The following is a 7,500-nucleotide window of genomic DNA, read 5'->3' as shown; positions in this document are numbered from 1 at the left end:
CACTTTGCAAACAGCCATCCGCTTGGACATTCGAGCAGGCTTGCCACCCTGCATTGCTGACTTGTCAGGCATAGCTGGTTTTACAGAAGACTATTGATTTGAATCCTAGCTATACCTTCACTCTGACCTTTTATCTCAATGACAGACCTATTACCAATGAAACGTCCTCCTAAATGGTTTGAAGCAATGCTCCTTTTCTCGACAAGAAATAGACAGGCAGAAGGTTCAAGAAAAATACTTGCATCTGCTGAGGCTCAAACTCACAACCGTGACATCAATTTACTGCATACTGCTGTATAAGTACAACACGCTAACCGAATGCACCACAGGATCCATTAACAACACTCTCACTGATCACCATATTTTGCTCAAACAGAGCTGTACGATATTCAGACCAAGTTATTATTAATGTTGAGATGCCTGGCTAGCTCAGTCGGTAGAGCATGAGACTCTTAATCTCAGGGTCGTGGGTCCAAGCCCCAAGTTGGGTGAATCTTTTCTCTTCCGAAGCACGAACTCACTTTGCAAACAGCCATCCGCTTGGACATTCGAGCAGGCTTGCCACCCTGCATTGCTGACGTGTCAGGCATAGCTGGTGTTACAGAAGACTATGGATTTGAATCCTAGCTATACCTTCACTCTGACCTTTTATCTCAATGACATACCTATTACCAATGAAACGTCCTCCTAAATGGTTTGAAGCAATGCTCCTTTTCTCAACAAGAAATAGACAGGCAGAGGGTTCAAGAAAAATACTTGCATCTGCTGAGGCTCAAACTCACAACCGTGACATCAATTTACTGCATACTGCTGTATAAGTACAACACGCTAACCGAATGCACCACAGGATCCATTAACAACATTCTCACTGATCACCATATTTTGCTCAAACAGAGCTGTACGATATTCAGACCAAGTAATTATCACTGTTGAAGTGCCTGGCTAGCTCAGTCGGTAGAGCATGAGACTCTTAATCTCAGGGTAGTGGGTTCGAGCCCCACGTTGTGCGAATCTTTTCTCTTCCGAAGCACGAACTCACTTTGCAAACAGCCATCCGCTTGGACATTCGAGCAGGCTTGCCACCCTGCATTGCTGACTTGTCAGGCATAGCTGGTTTTACAGAAGACTATGGATTTGAATCCTAGCTATACCTTCACTCTGACCTTTTATCTCAATGACAGACCTATTACCAATGAAACGTCCTCCTAAATGGTTTGAAGCAATGCTCCTTTTCTCGACAAGAAATAGACAGGCAGAAGGTTCAAGAAAAATACTTGCATCTGCTGAGGCTCAAACTCACAACCGTGACATCAATTTACTGCATACTGCTGTATAAGTACAACACGCTAACCGAATGCACCACAGGATCCATTAACAACATTCTCACTGATCACCATATTTTGCTCAAACAGAGCTGTACGATATTCAGACCAAGTAATTATCACTGTTAAGGTGCCTGGCTAGCTCAGTCGGTAGAGCATGAGACTCTTAATCTCAGGGTCGTGGGTACGAGCCCCACGTTGGGTGAATCTTTTCTCATCCGAAGCACGAACTCACTTTGCAAACAGCCATCCGCTTGAAAATTCGAGCAGGCTTGCCACCCTGCATTGCTGTCTTGTCAGGCATAGCTGGTTTTACAGAAGACTATGGATTTGAATCCTAGCTATACCTTCACTCTGACCTTTTATCTCAATGACAGACCTATTACCAATGAAACGTCCTCCTAAATGGTTTGAAGCAATGCTCCTTTTCTCGACAAGAAATAGACAGGCAGAAGGTTCAAGAAAAATACTTGCATCTGCTGAGGCTCAAACTCACAACCGTGACATCAATTTACTGCATACTGCTGTATAAGTACAACACGCTAACCGAATGCACCACAGGATCCATTAACAACACTTTCACTGATCACCATATTTTGCTCAAACAGAGCTGTACGATATTCAGACCAAGTTATTATTAATGTTGAGATGCCTGGCTAGCTCAGTCGGTAGAGCATGAGACTCTTAATCTCAGGGTCGTGGGTCCAAGCCCCAAGTTGGGTGAATCTTTTCTCTTCCGAAGCACGAACTCACTTTGCAAACAGCCATCCGCTTGGACATTCGAGCAGGCTTGCCACCCTGCATTGCTGACGTGTCAGGCATAGCTGGTGTTACAGAAGACTATGGATTTGAATCCTAGCTATACCTTCACTCTGACCTTTTATCTCAATGACATACCTATTACCAATGAAACGTCCTCCTAAATGGTTTGAAGCAATGCTCCTTTTCTCAACAAGAAATAGACAGGCAGAGGGTTCAAGAAAAATACTTGCATCTGCTGAGGCTCAAACTCACAACCGTGACATCAATTTACTGCATACTGCTGTATAAGTACAACACGCTAACCGAATGCACCACAGGATCCATTAACAACATTCTCACTGATCACCATATTTTGCTCAAACAGAGCTGTACGATATTCAGACCAAGTAATTATCACTGTTGAAGTGCCTGGCTAGCTCAGTCGGTAGAGCATGAGACTCTTAATCTCAGGGTAGTGGGTTCGAGCCCCACGTTGTGCGAATCTTTTCTCTTCCGAAGCACGAACTCACTTTGCAAACAGCCATCCGCTTGGACATTCGAGCAGGCTTGCCACCCTGCATTGCTGACTTGTCAGGCATAGCTGGTTTTACAGAAGACTATGGATTTGAATCCTAGCTATACCTTCACTCTGACCTTTTATCTCAATGACAGACCTATTACCAATGAAACGTCCTCCTAAATGGTTTGAAGCAATGCTCCTTTTCTCGACAAGAAATAGACAGGCAGAAGGTTCAAGAAAAATACTTGCATCTGCTGAGGCTCAAACTCACAACCGTGACATCAATTTACTGCATACTGCTGTATAAGTACAACACGCTAACCAAATGCACCACAGGATCCATTAACAACATTCTCACTGATCACCATATTTTGCTCAAACAGAGCTGTACGATATTCAGACCAAGTAATTATCACTGTTAAGGTGCCTGGCTAGCTCAGTCGGTAGAGCATGAGACTCTTAATCTCAGGGTCGTGGGTTCGAGCCCCACGTTGGGTGAATCTTTTCTCATCCGAAGCACGAACTCACTTTGCAAACAGCCATCCGCTTGAAAATTCGAGCAGGCTTGCCACCCTGCATTGCTGTCTTGTCAGGCATAGCTGGTTTTACAGAAGACTATGGATTTGAATCCTAGCTATACCTTCACTCTGACCTTTTATCTCAATGACAGACCTATTACCAATGAAACGTCCTCCTAAATGGTTTGAAGCAATGCTCCTTTTCTCGACAAGAAATAGACAGGCAGAAGGTTCAAGAAAAATACTTGCATCTGCTGAGGCTCAAACTCACAACCGTGACATCAATTTACTGCATACTGCTGTATAAGTACAACACGCTAACCGAATGCACCACAGGATCCATTAACAACACTTTCACTGATCACCATATTTTGCTCAAACAGAGCTGTACGATATTCAGACCAAGTAATTATCACTGTTGAGGTGCCTGGCTAGCTCAGTCGGTAGAGCATGTGACTCTTAATCTCAGGGTCTTGGGTTCGAGCCCCACGTTGGGCGAATCTTTTCTCTTCCTAAATACGAACTCACTTTGCAAACAGCCATCCGCTTGGACTTTCGAGCAGGCTTGCCACCCTGCATTGCTGACGTGTCAGGCATAGCTGGTGTTACAGAAGACTATGGATTTGAATCCTAGCTATACCTTCACTCTGACCTTTTATCTCAATGACATACCTATTACCAATGAAACGTCCTCCTAAATGGTTTGAAGCAATGCTCCTTTTCTCGACAAGAAATAGACAGGCAGAAGGTTCAAGAAAAATACTTGCATCTGCTGAGGCTCAAACTCATAACCGTGACATCAATTTACTGCATACTGCTGTATAAGTACAACACGCTAACCGAATGCACCACAGGATCCATTAACAACACTCTCACTGATCACCATATTTTGCTCAGACAGAGCTGTACGATATTCAGACCAAGTTATTATTAATGTTGAGGTGCCTGGCTAGCTCAGTCGGTAGAGCATGAGACTCTTAATGTCAGGGTCGTGGGTTCGAGCCCCACGTTGGGCGAATCTTTTCTATTCCGAAGCACGAACTCACTTTGCAAACAGCCATCCGCTTGGACTTTCGAGCAGGCTTGCCACCCTGCATTGCTGTCTTGTCAGGCATAGCTGGTTTTACAGAAGACTATGGATTTGAATCCTAGCTATACCTTCACTCTGACCTTTTATCTCAATGACAGACCTATTACCAATGAAACGTCCTCCTAAATGGTTTGAAGCAATGCTCCTTTTCTCGACAAGAAATAGACAGGCAGAAGGTTCAAGAAAAATACTTGCATCTGCTGAGGCTCAAACTCACAACCGTGACATCAATTTACTGCATACTGCTGTATAAGTACAACACGCTAACCGAATGCACCACAGGATCCATTAACAACACTCTCACTGATCACCATATTTTGCTCAGACAGAGCTGTACGATATTCAGACCAAGTTATTATTAATGCTGAGGTGCCTGGCTAGCTCAGTCGGTAGAGCATGAGACTCTTAATCTCAGGGTCGTGGGTTTGAGCCCCACGTTGGGCGAATCTTTTCTCTTCCGAAGCACGAACTCACTTTGCAAACAGCCATCCGCTTGGACTTTCGAGCAGGCTTGCCACCCTACATTGCTGACGTGTCAGGCATAGCTGGTTTTACAGAAGACTATGGATTTGAATCCTAGCTATACCTTCACTCTGACCTTTTATCTCAATGACAGACCTATTACCAATGAAACGTCCTCCTAAATGGTTTGAAGCAATGCTCCTTTTCTCGACAAGAAATAGACAGGCAGAAGGTTCAAGAAAAATACTTGCATCTGCTGAGGCTCAAACTCACAACCGTGACATCAATTTACTGCATACTGCTGTATAAGTACAACACGCTAACCGAATGCACCACAGGATCCATTAACAACACTTTCACTGATCACCATATTTTGCTCAAACAGAGCTGTACGATATTCAGACCAAGTAATTATTACTCTTGAGGTGCCTGGCTAGCTCAGTCGGTAGAGCATGTGACTCTTAATCTCAGGGTCTTGGGTTCGAGCCCCACGTTGGGCGAATCTTTTCTCTTCCGAAATACGAACTCACTTTGCAAACAGCCATCCGCTTGGACTTTCGAGCAGGCTTGCCACTCTGCATTGCTGACGTGTCAGGCATAGCTGGTGTTACAGAAGACTATGGATTTGAATCCTAGCTACACCTTCACTCTGACCTTTTATCTCAATGACATACCTATTACCAATGAAACGTCCTCCTAAATGGTTTGAAGCAATGCTCCTTTTCTCAACAAGAAATAGACAGGCAGAGGGTTCAAGAAAAATACTTGCATCTGCTGAGGCTCAAACTCACAACCGTGACATCAATTTACTGCATACTGCTGTATAAGTACAACACGCTAACCGAATGCACCACAGGATCCATTAACAACACTCTCACTGATCACCATATTTTGCTCAGACAGAGCTGTACGATATTCAGACCAAGTTATTATTAATGTTGAGGTGCCTGGCTAGCTCAGTCGGTAGAGCATGAGACTCTTAATCTCAGGGTCGTGGGTTTGAGCCCCACGTTGGGCGAATCTTTTCTCTTCCGAAGCACGAACTCACTTTGCAAACAGCCATCCGCTTGGACTTTCGAGCAGGCTTGCCACCCTACATTGCTGACGTGTCAAGCATAGCTGGTTTTACAGAAGACTATGGATTTGAATCCTAGCTATACCTTCACTCTGACCTTTTATCTCAATGACAGACCTATTACCAATGAAACGTCCTCCTAAATGGTTTGAAGCAATGCTCCTTTTCTCGACAAGAAATAGACAGGCAGAAGGTTCAAGAAAAATACTTGCATCTGCTGAGGCTCAAACTCACAACCGTGACATCAATTTACTGCATACTGCTGTATAAGTACAACACGCTAACCGAATGCACCACAGGATCCATTAACAACACTTTCACTGATCACCATATTTTGCTCAAACAGAGCTGTACGATATTCAGACCAAGTAATTATTACTCTTGAGGTGCCTGGCTAGCTCAGTCGGTAGAGCATGTGACTCTTAATCTCAGGGTCTTGGGTTCGAGCCCCACGTTGGGCGAATCTTTTCTCTTCCGAAATACGAACTCACTTTGCAAACAGCCATCCGCTTGGACTTTCGAGCAGGCTTGCCACCCTGCATTGCTGACGTGTCAGGCATAGCTGGTGTTACAGAAGACTATGGATTTGAATCCTAGCTATACCTTCACTCTGACCTTTTATCTCAATGACATACCTATTACCAATGAAACGTCCTCCTAAATGGTTTGAAGCAATGCTCCTTTTCTCGACAAGAAATAGACAGGCAGAGGGTTCAAGAAAAATACTTGCATCTGCTGAGGCTCAAACTCACAACCGTGACATCAATTTACTGCATACTGCTGTATAAGTACAACACGCTAACCGAATGCACCACAGGATCCATTAACAACATTCTCACTGATCACCATATTTTGCTCAAACAGAGCTGTACGATATTCAGACCAAGTAATTATCACTGTTGAGGTGCCTGGCTAGCTCAGTCGGTAGAGCATGAGACTCTTAATCTCAGGGTCGTGGGTTCGACCCCCACGTTGGGCGAATCTTTTCTCTTCCGAAGCACGAACTCACTTTGCAAACAGCCATCCGCTTGGACTTTCGAGCAGGCTTGCCACTCTGCATTGCTGACGTGTCAGGCATAGCTGGTGTTACAGAAGACTATGGATTTGAATCCTAGCTATACCTTCACTCTGACCTTTTATCTCAATGACATACCTATTACCAATGAAACGTCCTCCTAAATGGTTTGAAGCAATGCTCCTTTTCTCAACAAGAAATAGACAGGCAGAGGGTTCAAGAAAAATACTTGCATCTGCTGAGGCTCAAACTCACAACCGTGACATCAATTTACTGCATACTGCTGTATAAGTACAACACGCTAACCGAATGCACCACAGGATCCATTAACAACATTCTCACTGATCACCATATTTTGCTCAAACAGAGCTGTACGATATTCAGACCAAGTAATTATCACTGTTGAAGTGCCTGGCTAGCTCAGTCTGTAGAGCATGAGACTCTTTATCTCAGGGTCGTGGGTTCGAGCCCAACGTTGGGCGAATCTTTTCTCTTCCGAAGCACGAACTCACTTTGCAAACAGCCATCCGCTTGGACATTCGAGCAGGCTTGCCACCCTGCATTGCTGACTTGTCAGGCATAGCTGGTTTTACAGAAGACTATGGATTTGAATCCTAGCTATACCTTCACTCTGACCTTTTATCTCAATGACATACCTATTACCAATGAAACGTCCTCCTAAATGGTTTGAAGCAATGCTCCTTTTCTCGACAAGAAATAGACAGGCAGAAGGTTCAAGAAAAAGACTTGCATCTGC

At 44.2% G+C, this 7,500-nt stretch overlaps 2 non-coding genes across 2 annotated transcripts; both read left to right on the top strand.

Moving 5' to 3' along the window:
- Positions 1-3,008: 3,008 nt before the first annotated feature.
- On the top strand, positions 3,009-3,081 carry trnak-cuu (transfer RNA lysine (anticodon CUU)). Its single transcript has one exon. It is a non-coding gene; the product is annotated as a tRNA-Lys (tRNA).
- A 3,553-nt stretch (positions 3,082-6,634) lies between these two features.
- On the top strand, positions 6,635-6,707 carry trnak-cuu (transfer RNA lysine (anticodon CUU)). Its single transcript has one exon. It is a non-coding gene; the product is annotated as a tRNA-Lys (tRNA).
- Positions 6,708-7,500: the final 793 nt, after the last annotated feature.

The sequence above is a fragment of the Salvelinus fontinalis genome, unplaced genomic scaffold, assembly GCF_029448725.1.
Source record: "Salvelinus fontinalis isolate EN_2023a unplaced genomic scaffold, ASM2944872v1 scaffold_2516, whole genome shotgun sequence".
Classification (NCBI taxonomy): Eukaryota; Metazoa; Chordata; class Actinopteri; order Salmoniformes; family Salmonidae; genus Salvelinus; species Salvelinus fontinalis.
This window is presented reverse-complemented; position numbering and strand designations above follow the sequence as displayed.